The sequence below is a fragment of the Sapajus apella genome, unplaced genomic scaffold (assembly GCF_009761245.1).
Source record: "Sapajus apella isolate SASKATOON/1434 unplaced genomic scaffold, GSC_monkey_1.0 scaffold58, whole genome shotgun sequence".
Lineage (NCBI taxonomy): Eukaryota > Metazoa > Chordata > Mammalia > Primates > Cebidae > Sapajus > Sapajus apella.
This window is the reverse complement of record NW_022436998.1, coordinates 12,838,725-12,866,129: the sequence shown is the minus strand read 5'-3', so window position 1 is coordinate 12,866,129 and position 27,405 is coordinate 12,838,725. Positions and strand designations below refer to the sequence as shown.

Below are 27,405 nucleotides of genomic sequence, written 5' to 3'. Positions count from 1 at the left end.
CTCAACCTCCTGAGTAGCTGGGATTACAAGCACGCGCCACCATGCCCAGCTAATTTTTTGTATTTTTAGTAGAGACGGGGTTTCACCATGTTGACCAGGATGGTCTCGATTTCTTGACCGCATGATCCACCCGCCTCGGCCTCCCAAAGTACTGGGATTACAGGCGTGAGCCACCGCGCCCAGCTCATATTCTGCTCTTAATTAGTGCTTGGTATAATGAATATTGATTATTTCCCATATTAATGTAAGGTACCCCAAGATTTCTGAAATAATTCGTGAGGGGAAAAATGTCCTGCATGACACATTAAAATTACACACTACAATGTACAAAGTGCAGTATGTCCAGGGTGAGGACAATGTCCCTTACACAAAGAAGCAAATAAATTTGTAAATATTTATTCTCTCAGGCAAATTTCACTTTATCTTTTTAAAGTGTCTTGCTATTATCAAAAAAAATATTCCTATTTGGAAAGGATAGGAAAGAAGATCTACCTATGCAGGCATATTTTATATCTAATTTTTCTCCATATTTTAATTCACATGTTACAATAAAAAGCCTATATATCTGTATACATATAAACACATATATACATGTATGTGTGCAGATATTCATATATGTATACGTATATGTGATTTTGTGCATGTCTTTATGTGTGTATATATATATAAATATATATATATATATATAGAGAGAGAGAGAGAGAGAGATTCTTTCATCTATGAAACTCAGAATTGATTTCTTTTGCTTTTAATCAAGAAAAATGTTTAGTGAAATAAGCAACCAATACCTTAATATGCAGGTCAGGAAATTGCCAATATCAAGATTAATTGTTTGCTATAGTGTGATTCCCTGGGATTAGCCTTTGAAACTCCCACATTTCAATATCCAAAACATTTCAAGGAAAACTTTATCAAAGACAGGAAAAGTATTAAAAAAAGAAGTGACCCAGAAAATAACTTAGGCTACTGTGAAACATTCTGAGTCAGTGTCCTAGGCATGTAATAGCTATTCAGAGAGAGAAATAACTGTTTTATATGTGAGTATATGGTATATTTTGTCACTGTAGGACCATTTTATTTTTTTCCTGCCAAACATCAGTCTTTCTTTTATAGATAGTATCATAATATAAGCTATCTGGGGAATGGTACTGTATATAACCCCCCCAGTGGTTTTGGTTATAGAAGAGATAGGATTAAAATTTACAAATCTCATCCTGTCTCTGAAGAAATTGGCATTTAAACTTAGATGTTCAGAGTGGGATGAACTAGTGAACTAGCCAATGAAGCAGAGTGCCTGTTCTACATTGCCTTGTCGTCGCTTTCTCAGATATTGGAATGCATATCCATAGGCTATGAAAATTAAGAAAAAATAGTTCCTTGATTTTAGTGTGATATTATTATCTTATACATCACAACTGAATAGCTAAACATTTTCATGTATGTAAAGGATGACTTAAAGTTATTTTTTAACTTTTTTTTTTTTTTTTCAGTAGTTCAGACATTTGGGATTTGGGATTTTCAGCAGCTTGCTATCTTGTTCAAGCACAGTATCATGGTTTGAGAGGCTGAGAACAAGAAAGAAAAAAAAGTGCAGAATGAATCCCATGAAAATTGTTTAGGAAAGTTATGGTGAAAGGTGAAAATCCCAAATGCTTGGGCTACAGAAAAAAAATAGTTGGCCATTGACTAGATAAGTAGGTCACTTCTTGGGTTTGCTGGGGTTTCAAGTCAGTGTAAGAAATGAATCTTCATAAAATTAGGTGCCACTTATCAAATGATTATGGAACAATAATTAGCCACTTGATTTCACCTTTGTTATTGCAAACATCTTGTAATTATCATTCCCACAACAAAAGAGATCAAATACTCTTACATGAGTAAGCCATACCTCTAGATTTGAATCTAGATCTGATAGCAAACCACGTGTACCTTTAGTCATGCGACTTGGTGTTCTAACCTTGGATTCCTGAGACAAGTGTAACTGTCGCATAAAATAACAAAATTATGCTAGAAAAGATAAAAACAAAAAAAATCTGTTAAGATACTTAGGATCTTACATTTCTTGATAATTGTAGCAGATTAGCTCCTGAAGATAAGTGACATGTAAGTGAATAATATAGGTAACTATGCTGTACCTGAAAAACTGCTGGTAGGTAGGCAGATAAAAATGATCCTGGTCATTATGAGTGTTTTTACTTAGAAATAGCAGGATATGTCACAGAAAATATTTTAAGCTATAATAAAGATAATTTTCAGTAGTGACTGCAAAATCAGAGTCTCTAATCTCTAAGATGTTTAATAAAAGATGGGATCCACCCAAGAAAAAAATCCATATTTTTGTTATGTTTACCAGCTGATTGCTAATAAAATCTGGCTGAAATGCAAGACAATATTAGTTTCACTTTTTAAAAACCCCACATTTTTTTTTTTTTGCTAGAGAAGGAATATTGTATAAGACATCTGTCAAAATGAGTTTATCAAATGATATGTTAAATACAACAGACTGTATCTGGCCTTCTTTCTGTTAGTGTCAAAAAGTAATGAATTTGCTTTGATTTTATAAGTGGGTCAACTATTTTATAGAGTAATGTCTATTATATCTACCATATCAAATCTTATGTTTTATGCACTAAATGAGAGTTTCACTAAGCATTTATCAATTTCATAGATAGGTGGTAAATTATTTTTTTGTAAAATGTTCTGAACATTGTCTAAATATTCTGATATTTCCTACCATCTAAATTAAAATGTGTAATATTTTATTGGTGTTCAGTTGGTATTCTAAACATATATTTGTAATGTATAATTTATAGAACAATTGGTCAATTATTAAATTATTATTAAACTGAGTCTTTCTCTGACTTGTTTATGTTCACTTTTATCTAAGTGTGATTTGGAATTGATATGCAAGTGTTTTAGATAACACTTATTTTGATCTACAGCCATGTTCTCCTGAACATGTTTGCACATTATTTGCCAGATACTGTGCAAACTGCTTGATATAACTTCTTATTTAATCATAACTTACATACAGTGTAAAATGCTTGCTTTTCCTTGACAATTTGCTGCATTTTCATATATATATTCATATATATATATATATATATATCTCCCCCTGGATAAAGTATTGTACATGTGTTCACTCCAATAAACACTACGGGAATCAATATATTCAAGTTTCTATGACAGCAGAAGTTTTTAAAAATAACTTCTGAGTCAATATTTCATTTCAATATGTAACACTGTTCTGACTGTCATTGCCATAAATTAGTTTTGTCCGTTCTTGAATTTCAAACAAATAAAATCATGAAGTATATACTGTCACGTATCTGGATTCTTTGGCCCAACATAGAGACTAAGAAATTCATTTATGCTTTCTGTATCTGTATCTCCTTCATTTCATGCAGGTTTAGATAGACCGTAATTTGTTTCCCACGTTGTTACAGAAGAATACTTGGATACTTTTCCGTTTTATGTATCAGGAATCAAGCTGCTGTGAACATTCTTTGGATGGACATATGCACTCCCTCCTCTTACGTACCCATTTCATGCATATTGTATTAATAATTACTGGGTCTCAGGATAGGCAAATGCTTAGCTGTAGTGGACACTGCCAAAATTTTTCCAAGTATTTGAACAAAGTGACCATTCATTCATTCATGTATAAGAACTCCATTTACTCACAGTTTTGTCAACATTTATTATTATTGTCAGTCTACAATCACAATTTAAGTAAAAATTTCTCAGAAGTGTTAAAATCATTATTTTGCAAAGACAGAAACTAATGCTCTGAGAAATATAAAGAGAGGTAGAAAGTTGTACAGTTGAGATTTGAATATAGTTTATGTAAAACAAAGCTCTTAAACATAAAGCTATAGGGGTTTTGCTCACCTCAAAACAAAATCAGGTTCTGGAGAGTGGAAATGCAATCCCTAGAGTTCTGTAGAACCAGAGACACTTTGTATTAGCTGGTCTAACTTTAGTCACAGATACATGCTGTTATTTCATTATCTCTTTATAGCAACAACTGGTTTGGTTTGCAGCATTTAAATAGCAAATGATGAAAGAAAGAGAGGGATTTTCATTGCGCAGATTGTTGAACAATACATTAAAAAAATCTGTACATGATATAAAATATTTAGGTAATTAAATTGTTGACTAAATTCTGAGAGAGCAAATGAAGATGAAAATTCCTATTGTCAAATTTTTAGATTTACACGATCAAGGCAAATAAATACTAAATTTAGAAGGCAGTATTAAAAGTATTTTTTTTTTAGAACTAACTAGTTAATTCAGTCAAAATATGTAACTCATCTTGAGATGACCCAGATTGGAGTACCCCTGTTGCTCTTCCATGCTCCATATGTAGCCTTGAAACACAGTAGGAGAGAGTATCAGAACAATAAAGTTATTTATAAAGGTAATTTTTTTATGATCAATTTACTACTGCAAAGGTACCTACACTCAGCAATAATATGAAAAGCTCATCTGATAAGAATAATCATTTTTCTCTTTTATTGTTTAATTGTTGATTTTGAGGAAATATTCCTGATTAGTCCCATGTAATTCTTTCTAAAATGTTAGAAATTTGGACCAACTGTAAAGTTGCTCAGGAAGCAAATGGTGCAATGTCATGTGGGACAACAATTCTGGGGAAATACTAACATTGAAATAATAATATATATGTGTGTATATATATATATGTGTATATATATATATACACACACACACACACACACACACGTAAACTAATTTCTTCAGCGTGTGAACACACACATACACACACACACATGTAAAAATAAAAGGAAATACCAAGAGCTATTGAGATTTTTTAAAAAATGAGAATTTAAAGGACCATAACTTTATTTTTTTTTTTAAAGAATACTATAAAAGTTTGAAAATTATCCTCTGGCAACTAATATAACCGGGAAAATGATTATTTTAGATTTGCTGTGCAAAATGGGAAAATGCTGATAGGCTACTGAAGCACATTAACAAAAATAGTTTCTTAACTCCAGTAGAGAAGCAGTAAGGGTCTGTTAAATGACAAAACATATTTAAAGTGATTATGCTTGTGTTATTTTCTGTCTTTAACAAAATACATTTGCTATTCCTAAGCTGTTATTTTGAAACATGATGTCACAAAAAACAATTATCAAAATGGAAATTATAAAAGAATGGTAATTAAGAAATACAGTAACTCTTACAACTATTACTTTTGCTTGCATTCATTTGCCATCACAGATTATTGTCTGGCAAAAAAAAAAATAAATAAAGTATTAGAAAATTATATAGATTGGTAAAAGGAGTTTAATTATAGAATAAATAAAAAATTATCTGTAACATGAACACTAAATGAAACATGTACACTTTGGGCTGTTGCTTCCTGGAAAAACACCACACAGAAAGCAGTTCTTCCTGTTTTGGACTGTTTGCTTGTCTTCATTCACCAAATCAGCAAATTCGGTTGATTTTACCTTCTAGTTATAGCCCCAGTCCCGTAAATTTTCAGCTCCTCCAAAACTATCACCCTAGACCTAGCCATTCCCACCTGTTGCCTGGACCATTGCCATAGCGTCCTAACAGATCATTCTGCTTCTGCTCTTGCCCACCTGCAGAATATTTTCAACACTTATATTAAACTAGTGTTTATAAAATATAATACATATTATGTGACACTCCAACTCTCAAATTCTGATGAGTTTCCATCTGGAATTACCAGTTTTTTTTCTTTTGTGAAGACGAGAAAGTAAATATTTTAAGCTTTGTGGCTCACATACAGCCTCTCTCTGTTGCATGTTATTTTCTTTGTTGTTGGTGTTTCGTTAACAAACATTTAAAAATCTGGAAAAAAAAATAAAAATAATATCTTGGTGCATAAATCATTTAAACCAGCCCAGAGCTGTAATTTGCCAATCCCTAAATCTAAGATTGGGCCATGGTCAGAAGGCCCTGTGTGACCCCATCTGTACCTGACAGTGGCTCTCATGTCATCTTCTAGGTGGTTTCCCTGTATTATCAGCCCTATAGTTGTGCTGGCCCTCTCCTGTTTTCAACATGGCTTTCACATTAGATATTCCCTCTGGTGTAGCATTCTGTCACCACATATTCACAAGACTCACACATTTACCTTTTTAAAGTTTGCATTCCGGTATATCTCCTAAGAAAGCTCTGTCTCATGTATGCTACCTGAAATAACACTTTCAGTTACTTTTTAACTTGCCCTGGTATATTTTTAAAGCTCTTAATGAGATATTACATGTATATGAACTTATCTCCTCTTTGTCACACCCCACTAGACTAAAAGTACTCTTTGTGTATGAACTTTCACTATCTTGGCCATTGCTTGTTATAAAAGAGAAATAGGCATAATAGGTTCTCCATAAATATCGATTAAATATAGAAAAAAATGCATTTATTCACTAACTTTTTATACTTTAAATGATTATATTAGTTATTCATTCAATGCTGAGAATGACCTTTATTTTTACTTTAATTTTATTTGCACACTACACTGATATGGAGAATGACTTTCTGAACTCCATACCAAAATATAGCTTGCTTTATTTAAATTTTACCAACTAACTACTGAAGCATTAAAAGAATACCTGATAAGTCTAATTTATTGAAGTGCTATGATGTCAGCAACTTACTTGCAAATTGTTCAGGAAAAAAATACACATACACACCCACACACACACACACAGAGAGAGAGAGAGAGAGAGAGAGAGGAGAGTATGTGGTAAACTATTAAAGACTGATAATTCTATGTAAATATATGTGGTTGTGCACGGCACAAATATTTTCTATAAATTTAAGTTTTTTCAGAGTAAAAATTTTTAGGAAAATGTTTACTGGCAGCTGTGAAAGCAGCCTACACGTTTGGTAGTCTCACATTAGTTGTCTGTTCTGCCAACTGATTGACTAAAGTTAAAGCAAACGCCTAATATTTTGTCCAAACCAGGATCCTTCTATGAGTGAACGACCATAGACAAATTACTGAAATTATTGTTTATATACGTATTATATTGGATTTTATTATAGTGGTAGATCTTGAAATCTTCTTTTAGACTGTTTTAAACAGTTCAATTGCTTTTTAAAAATGTAAAGAACAATGTCCCATATACAAAGCAAAAAAAGTTTTTTTAAAAATGTTGTTCACTTAAAAATAAGAAAACATAACAGAGCAGAATAAATAATAATTAGCCAGCACATTATCATGTACTTTAATCCGTTCTTTATTTCTTTATGTGTATGTCTAAAATCATATGTGTTGCATTTAATCAAAGAATGTATTTTTTCAATATAGTCTCGTAAATTTTTATTTACTGCAATAGGATTCAGTCATCTTCTAACTTGTGTTTTATGATTAATAACCATGAAATTGTTGATATCCTTGATGACTTTTCTCTGTAGATCATTTGTTTCTAATGGAGAAAATCCTTTTTAGAGTTTCCAAGTCCCAAATACTAATACATAGAGGATAATCTCAGTATTATTTTTTTCATATTGAAATGTGTAACTATTTCTATTTCTGTATTGAAATATGCAAATATTCAAATGTATAAATATTTAAATCCAAACAATTTTACAGGCACTCTTCCTCTGTGCAGAGGACCTCTTTATGCCAAATATTTTCATATGACAAAATTCAATATATACTACCTTCGTCTGTGAATGTTTTGAATGTTTTGTCAACCTTCGATGCTGCAAAACTGAGAAAACCTGTGAAGATTTTCTGTTCATGCACAGAAAACATTGTATCCAAATAAAAATAGAAGGCATGTCAAATGATTCTTTCCACATGATATTCTAAAGAAAATTTAGAGAATTTGAAAATAAAATGTTACTTGCTGACTTTTTATTTTTAACTTGCTCAACTCCTCATATTTTTGTGGAGCCACACTGATACCTCTCTTCCTCCCAGCAGTCTTTATTCTGGATAACTAAAACTTACTCGAAGCTTCAAAAGTTTACTTATGTGGTGTTGCACTCATCAAGTTTTTTTTAATATCTGAGCTGATATTTTAATACAAAATTTCAGCAAATTTTAGAGGCCTGTTTATAGGAAGTTTCAATAATGCTTTAAGACATGCAACTTGATTTACAGACTACATCATTAAAGCCTCAAATATTTCTAACATCTGATAAATGATGAGTTACAAAAAGCTAAAGTGTGCATCACCTAAACATTTGTTTTCTCTCAAATCTTTGTTGTCCTATATCTCTGTATATAGGAGGATATTTTAGCTTTACAAAACAGTTTCTGTTAAATTTCAATTACAATTTCAGTTTATTGGTACTTAATGTGGTTAAACATTGTTTTTTCCAATGACCCTCTGCTTCAAAAAAATGTTTTAATGTTATAACCACAAAAGCAAATTATTTTACCCTGAATAACAGATAATGTAACTGACTTTCTATTTGAATTCATAATGTTAAATTTTTCACATCCAACTTAAGGAACTTCTAAAATGTTTACTTTGATTTCTGAATTCCATGGAAAGAATCCATTAAAATTAGTTTAACTAATTTTCCATTTGCCATTATTTGATAAAGGTGGCATTATTTGACAATTTTGAAATTCTTATATATTAATGGAACTGATATCCATGGCCTAACTTCATGTGCATGTGTAATAAATCTTAGAACAGTCTAAGTATAGCTACTTATTTGTAAAACTGATGATATTGCTTCTTGAGCAATTTTATTTTTTTCTTCCACTTCGCTAGTGATAAGTATCATAAATGGGCACAGACACTGTGTACAAGTAACATATTATTCATCAACTTTCTCGAGAAATGGAAATTCAGTTCTTAATTTTTCTTATAAATGTGTTTTTTGGAAGTGAGGCTGTTTATTGTTGCAGATGGTTTATGGCTTAAAAATAAATAAGCACTAAAATGGCAAATAATAAATGAACAGTATAGATTTTCACCAAACAATACATGACAAGTCCTGCATAGTGACTCCTCACCCCACTCTATATATGCTCTATGAGGTACTGCTGAGTCCGTATTTCCTGTAGTTATTTCACATGCACCAAAAATATAATTGTCTCTTTCCACCAACCTCATCAAGTTCCACTAGTACTTCGTGGTTTGTACCATTTCACAAGCTGGAGAAGCATAAAACCACCTTTAGCTGGAGGGCCAAGTTGAGGCCTTAGCGGCTCTGAATGCTTCTCCTGCTACTGCCTTTTACAATGCAGGGTCACATACATGATCTGTAAAATATTACTGGGAGATATACAGCTTCTGGAAAGAATCGGAAAGAAGAAAGGTATACCTGATCACTTACTTGACCATTTGTTAAAGTATGAATGCTGTTCTCAATCCATTTGTATTTTCACAGCTAGAAGTACAAAGTGAGGATTGCCAAAATAACCCTAAACTTTATAAACATAATTGTCTCAAATTTTTCATTTAAAAATTATTATTAACAAAGGCTAACAAAATTGATCCAAGAAAAATAGGGATAAACTAATACCATCCAGGATAAACAAAATGTGTGGTCATCCCACATACAATGTTATCAATAATGTCTTTCTGCTGGAAGGGTTCATTTGGATAAAGTAAATCATGTATTTTTTTTAATTAGAAAAAAATAGGTTTTGATGTTGGTACCTCCTCTTGCCTCTGGAGAAAAAAAAAAAACAAAAACAAAACAAAAAAAAAAAACAATGTAAACAGTCTTAGTTTTTGAGCTTAATTTTTTTTTCTGATTTTTGATTATTTCATTTTATGTTATTTTGAGACAGAATCACACAATTTTTCCCAGGGTGGTCTTGAACTCCTGGGCTCAAGCAGTCATCCAGTATAGCTAAGAACACAGTTGTGCTCTGCAGAAACCAGTTTGTTTTCAGTTAATTTATTGGTTGTATAGAGCACTTTTCTTAAAAGCTACATTGTGTACATATTTCAAGGATAGTTCTAGAATTTATCTCAGATTTTTTATTTCATCAATAATACTTTACAATATCAAGATCTGGAAATAGCTGTTGTGTGTTTACATCATGACATATTCTTAATCATGATGATATGACTCTTAAAACACTACACAATATTTCTAAAATTGGACGGTCATAATGACATGATAAAATGCAAAATATATGATACTGAGAAGTAAGTTCTAATTCTATTTCTAAAACTGAATAGATTTTGACATTAGATAAGTAACAACTTTTTCAAAATCAACTGCTTCCTCTTTACGATAATACAGATACATACCATATGTATATCTCATAATGTATTTGGGCATCAGATGAAAATGTACATATAAAGCCATGAGGAAGGAATCCATATTTAGAGCAACCAAAGGTAGTGCTATATGTTTCTATTTGGGTTGCACAGTTTGCCCACCTGGATTGGATACAGATCACTTGCTCACTTTGCTTTTAAAATCACAAAAATTTAAATGCCATTCAGTTTCTTTCTCACCTTCTTGTCTGCTTTGTCACAGGTCTTGATAAATTATTTCCTAATTTGACTGAACACAAGTCATTTCTCGGAACTAAATCATCTCCTTCCTCCTAATAAAATCCCATAGTTTTCCTCCTGTCGTCTTTCCACAGACTTTGTGTTGCTGTGCATTAAAGGCATAGTCATGGTAATGATGTCATTTAACACTCACCTCATGCATACTCTCTGTACTTATATATTACTTACTGTTTTTTATAGGCCCTGGTCTAGGTAATTTACATATACCAATTCATTTCACCTGACAACATGGACTAGAATATGCTTCATAGATCTTTTTATGGATGAGGAAAGTGAGGACTGATAGGTAAAGTAACCTGCCCAAGTTGACAGTGATCAGTGACAAAGCCAAGACTTAATTCCAGGTAGATTGATTTTAGAGTTTGTGTTATTAACCACTATAATATGTTGTGTTCATGTGCAAGTTCAGGTGTGTGTGTACATGGATGTATGTGTGTGTTTAGGTGGCAAGAGAAAGTCTGTGTCTATGTGGTAAAGTCTGTGTGGTAGATACAGAAAAATAGGACGTAAGAGTAATTTTACACTTCAAAGTCAGGTTTAGTTTTTTTGTAGTTATTTTTATTCACTTTTTATTGGTGTCCTTTTGGTTTTGTTTCCAAATATCTAAAAATAAAACATCTCGCATGGCACAGTTATTAACTTTCCAATATAACTACCTGAAGCCTATATCTAAAATAAATATCCTCATGCTAGAAAATTATTTTAACCTCAGAGTGCCAAGAATCTTGTATACTCCCAGATTCTGTTATACAGTACTAAGATCTCTTTTATTATGTTTGCTGAGACCCAAGATACACTTCGTCATGTTGAAACCTTGGGTCATCTCCTCAGTCACCATAACTTCTGAAGGACAATCTTGCTAAAGAAAATGAGATTATAGAAATTAAAGTGTAGTGAATTGTGGGGCATAGGTAGATAACATTAATAAAACAGTATTCCCCAAATTTTTTATGAGGCATATAACATTTGAAATTTATAAAATCCTACTTAAATACCTCTGTATTAACAATTATTTCAGTTTATAAGGAAAGACTTTAAAGGAATAATCAGTTTTTAAAAATCAGAAAATCATTTTAATCTACATCTCACCAGTCCTCTTTTAAGTTAATATGGAAGTAATTATAATGTCTTATATGTATTTGTACACGAAATGATTTTGAATTGTTACAGGGTCCTCAAATGTTAGCTTTCTTTTTTAAACAGTTAAAGATCTGTAAAATTGTTGATACTTTTAGAAAATTATTGTTAATAAATTTAAATAGTCCTTAGAAACTAACAATGAAACAGATTAGTGACAAAGACCCTTTAAATATCTACATAAATGCAGATGATGTACCACCTGGTATAATTATGGATCAAGGTGCCAGTTTTGCCCTAATGGGAAAACTTAGACCCATAATACATCATCACAATGGAAGCAATCATTAATTAGTATTAACAGGAGAGTTCAAATTAAACACATGATTTTAGTGAAGCTCATTACTTTGGAAACCCATTTGTTTAATGATCATAAGTAAAAGGGTATGGTTAACTCAATATTTAAGACATCTACAATTAAAAAAAAAAAAAAAAAAAACATGACCAGTACTTGTTTCATTCTTGCCACCTGAAATGATTTTTCTCTCAGACTTCTGTTCTCTTCACATATTTTAGGCCTCACTTTAAATATCACCTTGCAATAACTACTCTTCTTTTCCACACTGTCTAAAGTAAATCCAAATTCCTAATCATCTAAGTCTCTGTCATAGCCCTGGGATAATCTCTTCAAAGTCAACATCTTTTAGTGTAAAAAATACTTTGTTTTTTTCTCTGTGAGCTTTCCCCCATTAGGTGCGTGACAGCCAAAGTATTTTTGTTCCAACTGGGCTAAAATAAAATAAACATAGAACAGAGAGAGTGCCATATAAGTGTTAAAACAATTTAAACACTTTTAGAAAGGTAGCTGGAAGAGTTACAGAGGGGCTTCTGTGACTGAAATGTGAGTTTTGTTTTCCCCAAAATGACATTTGATTTAATTTCATGATATTTTTACCATGATGGCAAATTTATAAATATACAAACAAATTTACAGTCTATTATTTTATAGTGTCTGTGTTTTTGTCATACGAGAAAGACATACTCTCATCTAATTTATGACCTTAATCTTACCTGAGTTATTGCGCTCTGTTCATTTCTGTGGTACATATCTCAGAACAATGCCTGATTCATAAATCACTGTTGAATGGATGGACAAGGGAATGAATGAGTGAATTAATACAATAGCTTTTTAACTTTTCCCCTTTCATAATAAATTTACTTCTACCTTAACTTTTCTAAAGCACTTACTAGTGAATCCTTCTCCTGTTAGGAACAATAAAATTAAAACTTTCCATCTCAAAGGTATAGAATCCAAGGTCTTTAGGAATTATAGATAGTCGTTTTGTGGCCTGTTCCCCAAACATTCCACAATTGTACAATTAGCCTATATTATTTATAGATTATCAGATTTTCCTGGGTTTTGGTACTTGTTGATTCTGATTTTCTCTCTTTACTTTGTACTTCTCTTGTGGGTTTCATCATCTGCCAAATCCCTATCCAACTTCTCAGAGTTATTTGAAGCCATTTTGTGACTTCTTCTTGACACTTCCTTGAATCTTCTCAGGATTCCAGAATGTTCTGGTGAGTTTTCCCATTCTGCTTGAGTTTTAGGTATATCTGAACAAGAACCTACTTAAAAAACTCCTTTAGAATAGCAATGCCTGTATTATCTTTGTTTCTTACACACATCTATGCAGAGGTTTGAATTTCTGAGGAACTTTTACTGCCAGTGTTTCAGCTTTTTATTCCTGTAGTTTTGCCAGAGGGAGGGAGTGGCACCCAGTTCTCTCCCATTGTTCGGGGAGTGGGAGGGGGTGTTGCAGCTCTTTTACTCCTGCCACCCCACCCGAAGATCAGTGAGCAGAAACAAGACGGCTCTTTCCCTCCCAGTTGGGCAAATTCTGGTTATTGTCCCATGACCAATAGGAATAGAGTACATGGACACCCGAGAGTGAGTAAGGCAGAATAGAATTTCATTGAGCAACAGAAAGAAAGCTCTCAGCATCCAGAGGGCACCTGAAAGTAGGTAGCTATCTGTGTGGCTGAGTCCAGAGATTTTGGGGCTTAGAATGAGGAAATGCATGTTGATTTGTCCATGGTGAGCTTCGATAAAGTGCCATTTGATTGATTAAAAGGTATCATCCAGGAGGAACAAATTGAGGGAGAGTGGGTAAACCAGGGATGGGAAAGCTCACTCTGGTCCTGGGCTCTATCCAGAACTGGCAGCTCAGTTTCCAGGCTTCAAATTGTCCTGGCTTGAAGGTTGGGTTTCACCAGGGACCTGTCCCTGTCTTCCTAGGACTTCATCTGTATCCTGTCACTATCAATCCTTTCTCTGAAGAGGCACATCTAACTTCCATTAGGATAGGGACAATGACTGCTCTGCTTCATGCTGACAGGGGGCATTGTTTTGGGAAAACAGCAGTCAGATATCTCTCAGAGGCCTAGTTAGGGGTCTGCAGTAAAAAGGGAGCCATCATCTGAGGCTCCATTTGCATGATCATTTGGAGTTTGATGGCCTTTAGGCAAAAACAAACACATTTTAGAAGGAGGTTAAGTATGCATGGACCAAATATGAGTATTATACAAAAATGAGCTAAAAGGGGAAAATCTTGTGCCAGAGACAACAGAAATAACAAATAAAATAGATGAATCATTCTGAAAACAATGTTGTGGCCAGAGTTGTTTCACTCTTGTGAAATAAATCTTTTCTGGGCGAGGGCAGTTAAATTTTAGAAGAGAAATAGCTGTTTAGGGGAGTAGACAATTTCAGGGGGATTCACAATTTTTAAGGGGTCCTTGGCAAAGACACCTAATGGTGAGGAACAGAATGAAGGTGGGAACAGCAAGCATAGGTAGGACTATAAAGAGGATATAAAGGAAAGGTGAATTATTGACACCTGTCTTTTATGATCTTCAGCTTGAGGTTTCCAATTTCTTTACATTGGTACTTTGAATGCTCTTCTGGGTCAACAGAAATTATTTCATCAGTTCCACAGGCCTTTACTCACCTATAATAAATCCAAGAATCTATTCCAGTGACCTTCACTGCTGAAGGAGTAGAAAGAGATACACTGTAAGGTCCCTCCCCACCCAGGCCCGAGCACAACCGTTGGGCTAATTGATAAATTTAATCATTTCCTGGGTGGAAGGCTTGGTGAAGCATTTTGAGAACTTTCCGTTGGCTGAAAGCTGGTGGATGAAGTTTGCCATCCTCTGATTGTATCCGACGTGAGGGCTGAAAGGTATATGCCCAACAGGTGGCCCATTCTATTTCCTCAGAAGAATATTGAGGTTTTGATTCTCTTATGCAGCCCTCCCAGATTAGAGGCCTCAAGTGGATCAGAAACCTGGGGTCCTCTCACTGCCAATTTAGCTGCATGGTTTGTCAATGTATTTCCCTTGGCTATTTCATGTATCCACTTTTGGTGGTCTTTAGAATGTATTACTGTCACTGCTCATGGAAGGAAAACCTAGAATAATAGTCTGTTAATTTCCTGATGGTGTTTAATGGGAGACCAGTTAGCTGTGAGGAAGCCTTTCTCTTTCAAATCTTGGCATTGGCATGGAGGACTAGGAAAGCATCCTTAGAATCAGTATAATTGTCAACTGCTTTCCCTTTGCTTAATTCAAGCACCCTTGTGAGGGCAGTTAGCTGAACTAGTTGAGCACTTGTGCCGGAAGAAAGAGGTTGTGCTTTCAATAGTGTCATTTAGGGTGACTACCGCATACCCTGCATTATGTGTCTCTTGTTCTATAAAAGAACATCTATCTGTAAAGATAGTCAAGTCTGGGTTCTCTAATGTAGTTTTTTGAATCCTCTCTGACTGCGTAGGTTTGTACTACTATCTGTTTTCAGTCATGTTTAGGCTCCCCAGCTTTTACTGGGAGGAAGGTGGCTGGATTTTGACAGCAGCAAGTTCTTAACTGAACTGCTGATCCCTCCAATAGCAGAGGTTGGTACTTGAGGAGATGGTTGTACGTTACCTGGAGACTCCCCATGGAAGATAGCAGTCCTGCTACATTATGTAGGGTATAAACAGTTAAGTTACTCCCCATGGTTGATTTAGTAGGCTCTGGTACCTGCAAAGCTACCACTGCAACTGCCCAGAGGCATGCCAGCCATCCTTTAGCCGCCAAATCAAGCTCCTTGCTTACGTAGCCTACAGGATGCTGGGCTGGATCTTGGACCTGGATTAGAACTCCCAGGGCCATTCTCTTCCTTTCTGTTATGTAAACACTGAACATCTTCCCTATGGAAAGACTAAGTAAGTGCTGATGCCTCAAGCAAGGCTTCTTTCAATTGGTTAAAGACGCTTGTAGCCTCTGATTCCCAAATTAGCTGCCTGAGTTTCCTTTATTAGGTGATAAAGGAATGAGCTATCTCATCATACCCAGGTATCCATAATCTGCAGAATCCTCCAATGCCCATGAATCCCCTCAGTTGCTTGAAGGTTTTGGGGAGGGAAAAGGAGGAGATTAGCTTAATCTTTTTTTCACCTAAGCCCTGGTCCTCTCTGACAAGACTAGACCTAAATACTTCACTGAAGTCCGACAGAGCTGTCTTAGATTTTGAGATCTTATATCTTCTGTTAGCTAGAAAATTAAGAAGAGCCTTACACCCCTCCTGAGAGATTTCCTCAAATGGGGCACAAAGGAGAATGTCATTTACATGTTGAGGATAAAGAGAGATCCCTTGACAGCACCTGCCCAAAAAGGTGGGGACTGTCTCAGAATCCCTGTGGCAATACCGTCCAGGTTAGCTGGGTAGTCTGGCTGAAGGGATCCTCAAATGCAAAGAAGTATTGGAAATCAGGATATAGTGGTATGCAGAAGAAGGCGTCCTTTAGGTCCAGGACTATGAACAATTTTGCTCACTCAGGAATTTGAGTTAGTAGGGTATAGGGATTGGGAACCACAGGATGAATTAGAACCACAACATCATTAATGAGGGGGAGGTCCTGGACCAGTCTCCATTCCTTATTGGGTCTCTGTACCCTCAATATCAGGGCATTACAAGGGTTGTTGCAAGGTTTGAAGATGCCCTGGAACACCAAGTTATCAGTGACAGGAAGCTAGCTCTTCCCTAGCTTCCAGTTTTAGGGGATCTTGTATCTGGTTAGGAAAAACAGTGGGATACTTACAGTGGATGTGGTCAGGTATGGCAGTTGTGGCCCAGCCAATATTCCCTTGAGTTACCCAAACTTCTGAATTAATATCAGTCTCTACCAGGGGAAGACAAAGAGTATATCCTGGAACCATAAGGATGGTGGTTCCCATAGGAGCCAGAATATTGCTGCCTAGATGAGGAGTTTAGTTTTCAGGCATGATTTAAAAGGCATGAGTAAACAAGAGATCTCCCTGACTACAACTAAGAGTTTGGGAAAAAGATAATCCTGAGATACCCCTCACCATCATGCTGAGGAAGGAGAAGAAGCCTGGATTGGAGAGAACAGAAATGGCCACTCCTATATCCAGGAGGAAGCTCATCTTCCTTCAACCTCTAGAGTCACCTGGGGCTTCTGGAGGGTAACAGTGGTCTGAATTGTCAGAGCCAGGGAGAGGAGCCCCAGCACCCATCAGTCCTGGTGGACTATTTGGGAGGCCATCTCTGGACCTAGTAACCTGCATCTCCCAGGACAATCAACACTTCAGTGGTTCCCATTGCAGACTGGACATCGTCATGGTGGCTTCCCCTTATTGCCTGGACAGTCCTTCTTACAGTGCCCTGGCTTGCAACATTTGTAGCAGTTAAGGGGTACATCTCAGGGATTCTGGAGTTTGCAAGCCTACAAGGCAGCCATTAGAGCCTGTGCCTTTTTCTGTTTCCTCTCTTTTGAGCATCCTGCTGGACCCTATTATAAAAGACGGAGGTGGCCATTCTCAGGAGATTTTCTAAAGTACTGTCTGGTCCCATGGCATGTTTCTGTAGCTTCCTCCTAATACTGGGGTTGCCTGAATAATAAACTTATGCTTTAGGATTAGTTGGCCCTTGACTGAATCAGGAGATAGAGAGGCATGCTTTACCAAGGATTCTCTTAGCCTTTCCAGGAAGGCAGTGGAATTCTCATCTGATCCCTGGTCTATCATGGATAGTTTGGAGTAATTGAGAGGCTTGGTGCTAGCCCTTCCTAAGCCCTCCACTGTGCACATCTGAAAGTGCTTCCCTCTTCATTCTCCTGTGTCATCACTGGGGTCCCATTTAGGGTCCTCCAATGGTATTGCTGTTTTTCCAATTGGATAAGACTCTTCCTCTTTCTTGGCACTATATGGAAAACAAAGCTCATCCCCAAACTTCTCTGCTGCTTGCAAGTCTGCCTGCTTCTCATTGGTAGTGAGTCTTTGACTCAAAAGTAAAATAACATCCTTCCAGGAGAGTTCACATATTAGGTTAAATTCTGGAAAGCCTCTATAAACCTGTCAATGTAGTCTGAGAATGTACTAAGATCTCCCATGATTTGTCTTAAGTCTTGTAGAGAAAAGGGGACCTAAACCCTAATAGGGCCATATTCACAAGGTGTCCCTTGTAGGGGCATGAATGAGGCTGAGACCCACTTAAAATTAGCATTTCTAGGATGGGACAGATTGAGAGACAGCCTGGATAGGGAGCACAGGTTGGATCAGGAGGAACAGGACAAGAGGGACCTGACTCCCCTGCTGGAGGCACTTCTGGAATTTGCTTCCTTTGTCTCTTGGAATTGCCCTTTGCAGCCTCTCCTGAGATGGCCGCTAGGAGGGCTGGATCAATCCTACAATGTTGTCAAAGGTCTGGAATATCCTGCAAGGCAAAGAAAGCCTGCACATATGGGACCTCGGACACTTTGCCATCGTGTTTACAGGAAAGGTCCAGCTGCAGGACAATGTTAAAATAAATACTTTCCTCTGGGGACCAACCTTCTCTGTCCTGCAGTTTATAATCCAGCAGGCGGAATTATAAACTAATTAAGAGTGGATAAGACGAGGATAGAAGCTCTCACTCTGGTCATCGACTCTATTCAGAACTGGCAGCTTGGTTTTCAGGCTTTAAATTGTCCTTGGATTCAAGGTCGGGGTTCAGTGGGGACCCGTGCCTGCCTGCCTAAGAACTTGTCTTCCTCCTGTTGCTAGCATCAGTGTTCAATTCAATTGGTAGTACTTTTCACATCTAAATTCCAAGCTAAAAGACACCTTCCAAAAAATAAAAGTAAGCATGTATCAATTTAAAATCAATTTCATTTCATGGTAATGAATAGTTACACAACAGTATTCTATTATCAAGGATTTGAGAATATAATTCTACTTTTATAGCAAAGATCTCCTTTTGTCTGTAAAATTGAATGTTTTTGTTTCCATAATGGATTGGCAAAATGTAGCATAAAGTGTGAAATAATAAAGCTTTGAAATGTAGTAATTCATATTTGGACCCATAAACACCTTATGTCAAAATCAATTTCATATACATTAAACGTATTGGTATAATTTTTCTAATATGAAAATAAATGGATGAATGGAACATCAAAAAAATCTGTACTAAGGAGTAAGGATTTAATTTAAAAAGATAAATGCAAAGGAAAAACAATACATTTTTAGTATATAAACATTTCATATTTATGGCAAATACTGCAGAATAAAATCATACTACAAACCAAGAGAAGGAATCTACCAAAAATGTAACCAGTATGAATACTGGCTTAACAAATATCTCTATTAATAACTTTGTATATGCTAAAAAGTTAAAAAATAGATTGAGAAAATTGATAATTGTAAGGAGAGCAAATGCATTCAAACTTTCAACCACACATTATGTAAAAAATACAAATTAAACAATGTCATATTAATTTTTACCTATGAAATTATGATTTTCTATGAGATTAGTGAAATCAGCAAAGGTTGTAAAACAATGAATGGGCATGTAAAATTATTACCTATCTTGAAGGAAGATATTTATAAGCACAGTCTTTTAAACTCCCATCCTTCTAAGTACACATAGACACTTAGCCACACACATATAATCTCTCTGATATAGGAGCAAAGGATTCCTATTTTGTCACTTCCAATCCCTATGACTTAAAATAGTTTTCTAAGTCCTTACTGGACCTTTGCCAATTTAAATGTAACGATTCAGTATATTACCTGGAGGTTTTTTAAAAAGTAGCAAGGAATTCTAAAGTGCTTTTTTTAAATTGCCAATTATGAAGCAAAATCAGTTTTTTGCAGAATTGATACATATCCCAGCATTAGTCAAAAACATTTTGGTGGCTGTTTGTATGTGAAAGAATGACCTCAAATCTGAATCAAAGTAAGCAGCTATTCATCTCTGCAATATGATTCAGCTGACTTGCTTAAATTTGCATAAAACAAATCCTTTTTATAGACCTTTGCATTTAAAAGGCTATTACAACTTCTAAAGGTGCTTGCAACTCACAAAAATGATGCCCTTTTTCTAATAACAGCTTTCTCAAAGCACAGACAATCTAAAAGAAATACATATTTAATAGATACATATATTCAAATTTTGTCCTTGTTTTAACATACATAGGCCCCACCTCTCCTTTGGGCACTTTTGAGTTTTTTTGTCACATCCTAATGATACCATAAATATTCTATAAAAGATAATTTAAAGAATAGTGTGTTCTTTGTGAACTCTCTCAGCAGGAAAATGTAATGACAAAATGCATACTCTTGAAGTATGCTGAAAATAATTTCATGGAGTTATTGTAGCATGCTGAGTATTAGAAGGCCTGTAGATTTCAAAATGGTATTATAATGATTCATGATAGTCAAATGCTCTGAAGTGGCCATTCATTGCACATCTTGTTATGCAAAATAGTAAGCTTTCTCAAAAGTCATATATTAATCACCTTGGTTGTGAACAAAACACTGTTGTCTTAGCAGCTGTTTCTAGGACTGTATGCCCTATCTTTTACTCAGAAAAAAATATTTCAAAAATCAAAGGCCATCCCTTTATGTGTACACTTTGTGATTTTTATCTTGGAAAAAAAATGCAATATTTTGATTAGATGAGTACTTAGCTTTAAGAAATGAAACCAAGAAATTATAGTGGCTAAGAGTTTCTTTACATGTGTAGATACTCATTTTTGTCAGTCAAGTTTCCCTATTAATACTGACATATTTGTGAAATATAAATTTATTCTTTTAATTGAGCTTATATTTTATTTTCTTTATGTCATTGAGAAAAACAAGCACAGTGTTGTAATCTGTTGAAAAATCTCTAGATTTATATAAAGGTAGTGGTCATAAAATCCATTCCACAGCAACCAGGAAGAATTTATGTCATTGTTTCTAAAGGTTTTAAAATTTAATATCCAACATATTTCTGAAATTATTGTTTGGTTTTAAGAAGGTATTTATTTTTAATAAAAGGTTCTTACTATTAATTTTTTTCTTTTCTGGTTAAATGTACTGCTGATGTGAGAACATTGTTTGGCATACATCACCACTAAATCATTCAACATCTTGAACATAGCATTTTTTTCTTCTAGATCAGTAGTCAAATCCTCATTAACACAACATTCAACTACCAAATGACTACTATTAATTCTTGAAGTCAGTATCAACTTCTGACTTAAATTGTGTAGTCTTGAATCACGAATATGCAAGACATATTAGAAATCATACCAAAATATCTACTTTATAAATAAAGTGTAATTAGGCAAAGAGCTTGGTCAAATGCCAAATAGCAGAGTAGGATGGCTCTCTCCTTTTTATCTTAAACTTCTTTTCATTTTTCTTTTATGTCGTTGTTGTTTTATAACTCTAACCCCTTCCACTGTCTTATATTAACATGGCCTAAAATAAGTAAAGTAAGTGGGGATTTTATTAAGCTGAATGAAGTTATTAGAGGGATGACAAGAATAATAACACAATTTATGAGTCATTAGGACTCTGGGAATATATCGTAAGCATAGAAATGTTAGATGAAAAAGATTAAAGAAATTGTGAATTTTAACTTTGAGGCTTCATAGTGTACAAATGTATCATAAAGGCCTAAGTTGATGAAAGCATAGAATTGCTATTTATAAAGAGTAGCCCTATCTCTACTAAAAATACAAAAAATTAGCTGGGTGTGGTGGTGCATGCCTGTAATCCCAGCTACTCAGGAGGCTGAGGCAGGAGAATCACTTGAACTTGGGATGTGGAGGTTGTGGTGAGCCAAAATCCCGCCGTTGTACTCCAGCCTGGGCAACAAGAGCAAAACTCCATCTCAAAAAAAAAAAAAAAAAAAAAAAAAAAAAAAAAAAAGAGTGGAAGAGCTATGAGAGTCAGTAGCTTGCCATTGACCATATTAATTTTGAAATGACTATAGACATTAAATTAGATGTGAAGGAAAAAGCTGCAGGGCTGTAGACTGACATTCTAATTTTGACATTTTCGAGATTTAGATGATGTTTAATTCCACAAGGTTGAATAAAAACAGTTTGGAAATTATTATATGTAGAAATGAGAAGAAAGTTAAGGTCAGTACCCTGGGACATTCTATTATTGAGAAATGAGCATGCACCTGCAGAAACGGAGCCAGTAATGTACGAGAGAAATCAGGAAGTGAGGTATCCTGGAATCCAAACAAGAAAATATACTAAGAGAAAAATCAATAGATACCTGCTACTAGGAATCACATTTTTTTTTTTTGTAATTTCTTAGCATGTTTTGCTCTCTTCATTCAGAAAAAGTGGTAGTAGTGGTATTATCTTTCCAGCTTTAAGAAACCTTTAAGGCTGGCACAGTGACTCATGCCTATAATCGCAACACTTTAGGAGGCTTGGGCAAGAGGATCACTTGAACCCAAGATCAAAACAGATTTGGCCAATATAACAAGACCTTGTCTCTGGGAAAATTTTTTTTTTTTTTTTTTTTTTTGAGACTTGAGTCTTGCTCTTTTGCTAGGCTGGAGTGCAGTGGCGCAATCTATCTCAGCTCACTGCAGCCTCTGCCTCCCAGGTTCAAGGGATTCTCCTGCCTTAGCTTCCCAAGGAGCTGGGACTGCAGGCACATGTCAGCATATCCAGCTAATTTTTGTATTTTTAGCAGAGACAGGGTTTCAACATGTTGGCCAGAATGGTCTCAATCTCTTGACCTTGTGATCTGCCTGCCTCGGCCTCCCAAAGTGCTGGGATTACAGACATGAGCCACGGGGGGCCTGGCGACATTTTTGTTTTTGAAAAAATAGCCAATGTGATAGCATGCATCTGTAGTCCCAGCTACTTGAAAGGCTGAGGCAGGAGGATTGCTTGAGCCCAGGACATTGAGACTGTATTGAGCCATAATCATGCCACTGTTCTTTAGCCTAGGTTGCTGAGTGAGACACTGTACCAAAAAGCCAAAGAAAACAAAACTCACATCAACAACAAAAAGCATTCAACATTCAAATAGGTTTAAATTAAAAATCTCCTGTCACTTTGTAAAACATCAAGTTCTCTTTACTTCTTCCCTCACTGCCTACTTAATGTCTATACCTCCTTCCTTTATTCCATCAATGAATTTAAATAACTATCTATGGAATTTGACTGATGCAATTTTATGTCTACTAATGGTTAATAACATTATTTAAGTAGAAAGGTAAATCTTGTTATTTAAATCACATTATTTTTTGTTATCCTTAAGCATTTTCAAAATTCAATTAATTATACTAATGTTTGCTATTTCTACTTTACACCTAGATGAATATTTGTTTTTTGTTTATTGAGAAATTACCTCTGATAAGTGGTAGTTATCAAAATGCATACAACCATCCTTGTACTTACATAGCAATATATGACATAATTTCATAATTTTTTCTATTTGTAGTTCTCTAGTGTTTAATTATCGCTTCAAAATTCAAAGTATTGCCCTTTTGTGGATAGTGGTTATGAAGACTGAAACTGCCTTTTATAAAACCTGCAGCCTTTTACCTTAATAAATTTTAATTCATTATTCAGGTTTTGTTGCAGGTGAAAAGGTGTTCAATTAGATCATAGCATAAATCTTTCTGCTGTTGCACATTTAGTGACATTATTAAAGGGTTGAAATATAGTTAAATAATGAATCTTGGTTAAATACTATACTACTACATCATAGTGGTTAATCATGAATAACACATTTTTAAAGCAAACAATATATTTCTTAACCGATTTAATTGATAGATAAAATTGTATGTATTTACTTTTTATGATATGTTTTCAAATATATATACACTGTGCAATGACTACATTTTAATACTAGTTTAGGTTCATCACACAACAAATTTCCAGTGCAGTCTGTGGGAAATTGTATGCATTAAACTAATAGAAGCTATTCTTTTCTTATTTATTCTAGCTAATGTTGAGGCAGTTGAGAGCAGTTAAAAAATCTTGTTTATTTTTGGTATTATGTAGAACTCTTCTATAGAAGGGTACTGTTGAAATATCAATATAGAAAAACAGTTTTATAAAAATTAGGATTTACGATAAGTGAAATACCACAGACAGTTGGTACTTATTCTAAGATATGACTTTTATCCTACTTTCCAATCTTTAAAACATAAATTATTTATTTAATTGAAATCCTGTACTTTGTATTTAAGAGATAATTTATAACTCCCCAAATCTAGGGTAACAGAAATGTGTAAAAAGTAAGCTTTTAAGTAATAATTGGTTTTTGGAACTATATTGATAAAATGTGTGCATAATCACATGAAATTAATTTTTACATAATCATAGATATACTGAAATCATAAAAGATAATATTTCATTCATCTTTTATCTCCAGACCTGAAGGCATAGAATGCTCTAAGTGTTAATTTATAAATCTTCTACGATTTCTGCTGTATTTTATGAAATGTGTAATCATGACTCAGACATCATAAGCCACCCACTGTATTACTAAATCGACACAAAGCACAGTGTGAAATGCCTTCCTAAAAATGAGACTAATTGAAGGTTCAGCAGTATTCACGAATGTACAGAACCCCAAGGAGAAAATATAGCTATTTCTGATCTTTGTTACTACATCCAGAGCTAATGTCCAGTCAGGAGGTCACTGCAAAAATTTTCCTTCTATTGTGGTTATTGTTGATTAAACCAACTGAGAAAATTTTATTTAGTCCTTGCAGTATCCATTTTTATAGCTTTTGTTATTAAAGAATATTAAAAATGATTTATATCAAAAATTTTCAAATTTCATTCTGTGGAAACTTGGAGTTGTACAGAATTGTCCCAAATGCTACCAAGGGGCCACAGTGGGCTTGGGGTTAAGGATAGGGGTGGTGATGACAAAAATTTATAAGATCCCATCACACCTCATCTGTAATTTGTCTGGAAAGCTTTTGCTGCTGTGCTTTACATACTGCTATTAAGCTTAAATTCTGTTGTGAAAAATTGGTGAATATACTGCTTATTGTTTTTATGTTTTGAATATAGTCCTATTTATTTTCTCCTTTAAGATAGACATATACTAATCCCCAAAGTGATATAAAAATTGACTTGTATGCATTTCTTAATTTTTTTTATGTAGAGATTTCTATTTATCTATGAAAATAAACTATTTTCAAAATTTAATTTACGTACTCTAGATTTTTATAAATATGTATCTCCTTTTTCAGGATGTTACTTAATATAGATCAGTTTAGAACCATTGTAAACTAACATTTTTGTCTAATTAACTTATTCAATAGATCACCAACAAACTTTGGTTGTAAGAAATAAACCATAGTTTTGTTTTTCATAAATCAAATGCATCTGTCAATTTTATATTCTATATATTTAGGTGTTTGAAACAAAATATATGTATTTCTATCTATTTCTGTACATATTTCCTGATATGCACATGAGAGAAATGAATAAGACATGATCTCTAACTTTGACTTCAAATCACAATGGAAATGACACAAATAGTTAACATATGTAACATCTTTCATAATTTGGATGTTATGTCACATCATCATAAAATTAATTTATTTCTCCTTTTACAAAGCATAAATGCAAAGGTGGGAGAATCACTTGAGACCAGAAATTTGAGGCAAGCATGGGCAACATGGCAAAATCCCGCCTGTATAAAAAATACAAAAATTACCTGAGTATGATGGCACATACCTGAGGTCCCAGCTACTTGGGAGGCTGAGGTAGGAGGATTGCTTGAGCCCAGCTGGCTGAGGCTGCAATAAGCTGTGATCGTGCCATTGTACTCCAGTCTGGGCAACAGGGCAAGACCCTGTCTCAAAAAATAAATGAATGAATAAAAATAACAATTCTAACAAATCAAAAGTAACTTTCAGTCTATGTAATTGTCCTTAGTTGTCTTGCATATGTGGACCATATCATAAAACACCATGTATTTAAAGTGTCGTTTATAAAGGAGAATTTATGCAGTGCTTCCTTGTTAGGACTCTGGTAAAATGGCAGACTCTGGTCATACAAAATATGCAGGTGGAAGTGATTTTTCATTTCCTGAGTAAAGAATATCACCTGGAGCATAGATACATATTCTGAGAGTTAGTTAAGTTTTAAATTAGACTTGTTTTATACTTCCAAACTTATATTTAAGATCCTTGCAATCTTTTACTCACTTGCTTTTGAGAATTTGCAAGAATTTATTTTAAGCATAAGAAATATTAATGTAATCATAATCTGTAATAAAATGAGTTGTTCTGATGTTTTGCACTTGAGTAACGACTTTGCTTTTGATACGGTATTCATCAGTAATTCTATTCTATAGGAGAATGGAAACATCAATCCCTAGAAACAGTTGAAGTTGTCAGACCTAGAGATTGACAGAGGAACACGGCACTGGGGTGAGTAAAGTTGTATCCTCCTTTAGAGTTTTATTCCTTCTCCTTTAAAGAATAACAGTAGATTACATCTATATTTCACAGTAAGTTCAAGAACCGTGTAAGGTGTTAAATTTCCAGGCATTGCTCAATGTCTTTAAGCAGATATATGTTATGTGGGATTCAAATAAGCCAGAAGGAGAGAAAAGAGTTAATCAAATAGTTAATAAAAGTCTTTCTCCAGAGAAGTGAAATACCTGTTGTTTCTCTTTTAATACATTTAAAACAAGCAAACCTCTACCCAGTTTAGATTTATTATTCTTCATTGATTGTTTCTTTCTCTTGGAGGACATTCTGACAGTAAAGTAGTAGACACATTGCATCCATCATTGTGTTTCAAAGGGCCATCAGGTCGATGGCTCTTTTTGAACTTTGTTGTTTCAGAAAACCATAGCTGAGTATTATAGGCAGAAGTTTGACATTTTCAGGATGAAAATCAATTTTCTTTTATGTGTTTCTGAAGGAAGGCTTGTGTTTTAATTGCAGAAGAAATAGCTTTTACAACATTGGAATAACAAAATGGAAATTAAAATAAAATTTGAGTAACAATAGCTTCAATGAAAGTGAGGGGAATTGTATTTTAGTGGTATTATAATATTTTAAATCCATTGAAATGGAATTTGAAATACAAATTTATGGAAGAAGGTATAGAAATAGAATAATGTCTACCAAATCAAGGTAGTAATGAATAAAATTTATAAATAAAAATCTCAGAACTGGAACATAATGTTTAAAGAAATCAAATATCCTTAAGGAATAAATATATAACTGTAATTTATAATTTATGATATATATATATGTTGTGTGTATATAAACACATGATTGCTTATCATACTTGCTTAATTCATCTCTTGCTCCTGTCTCCAGAAAAATGAAAATACCATCTCTTTTGTCAATGTGTATATGAATAGCATTTATCATAAAGCTATGGCAAAGTAGGCATTTGATAGTATTTGCTGCTGAATATGTTAAAATACTAAAAATACAAATACTTTTATAATTTTATGGTTTTTAATGTATAAAATGCTGGTTTGTGGGGGGATTTAGTCG

General features: G+C 34.3%; 1 long non-coding RNA gene across 1 annotated transcript in view; it reads left to right on the top strand.

Moving 5' to 3' along the window:
- Positions 1–27,405, top strand: part of LOC116528400 — a 717,144-nt gene that overhangs the window by 440,949 nt on the left and 248,790 nt on the right. The window contains exon 2 of the long non-coding RNA XR_004259010.1: positions 26,244–26,319. This is a non-coding gene — a long non-coding RNA (uncharacterized LOC116528400). The remainder of the gene's footprint in view (positions 1–26,243; positions 26,320–27,405) is intronic.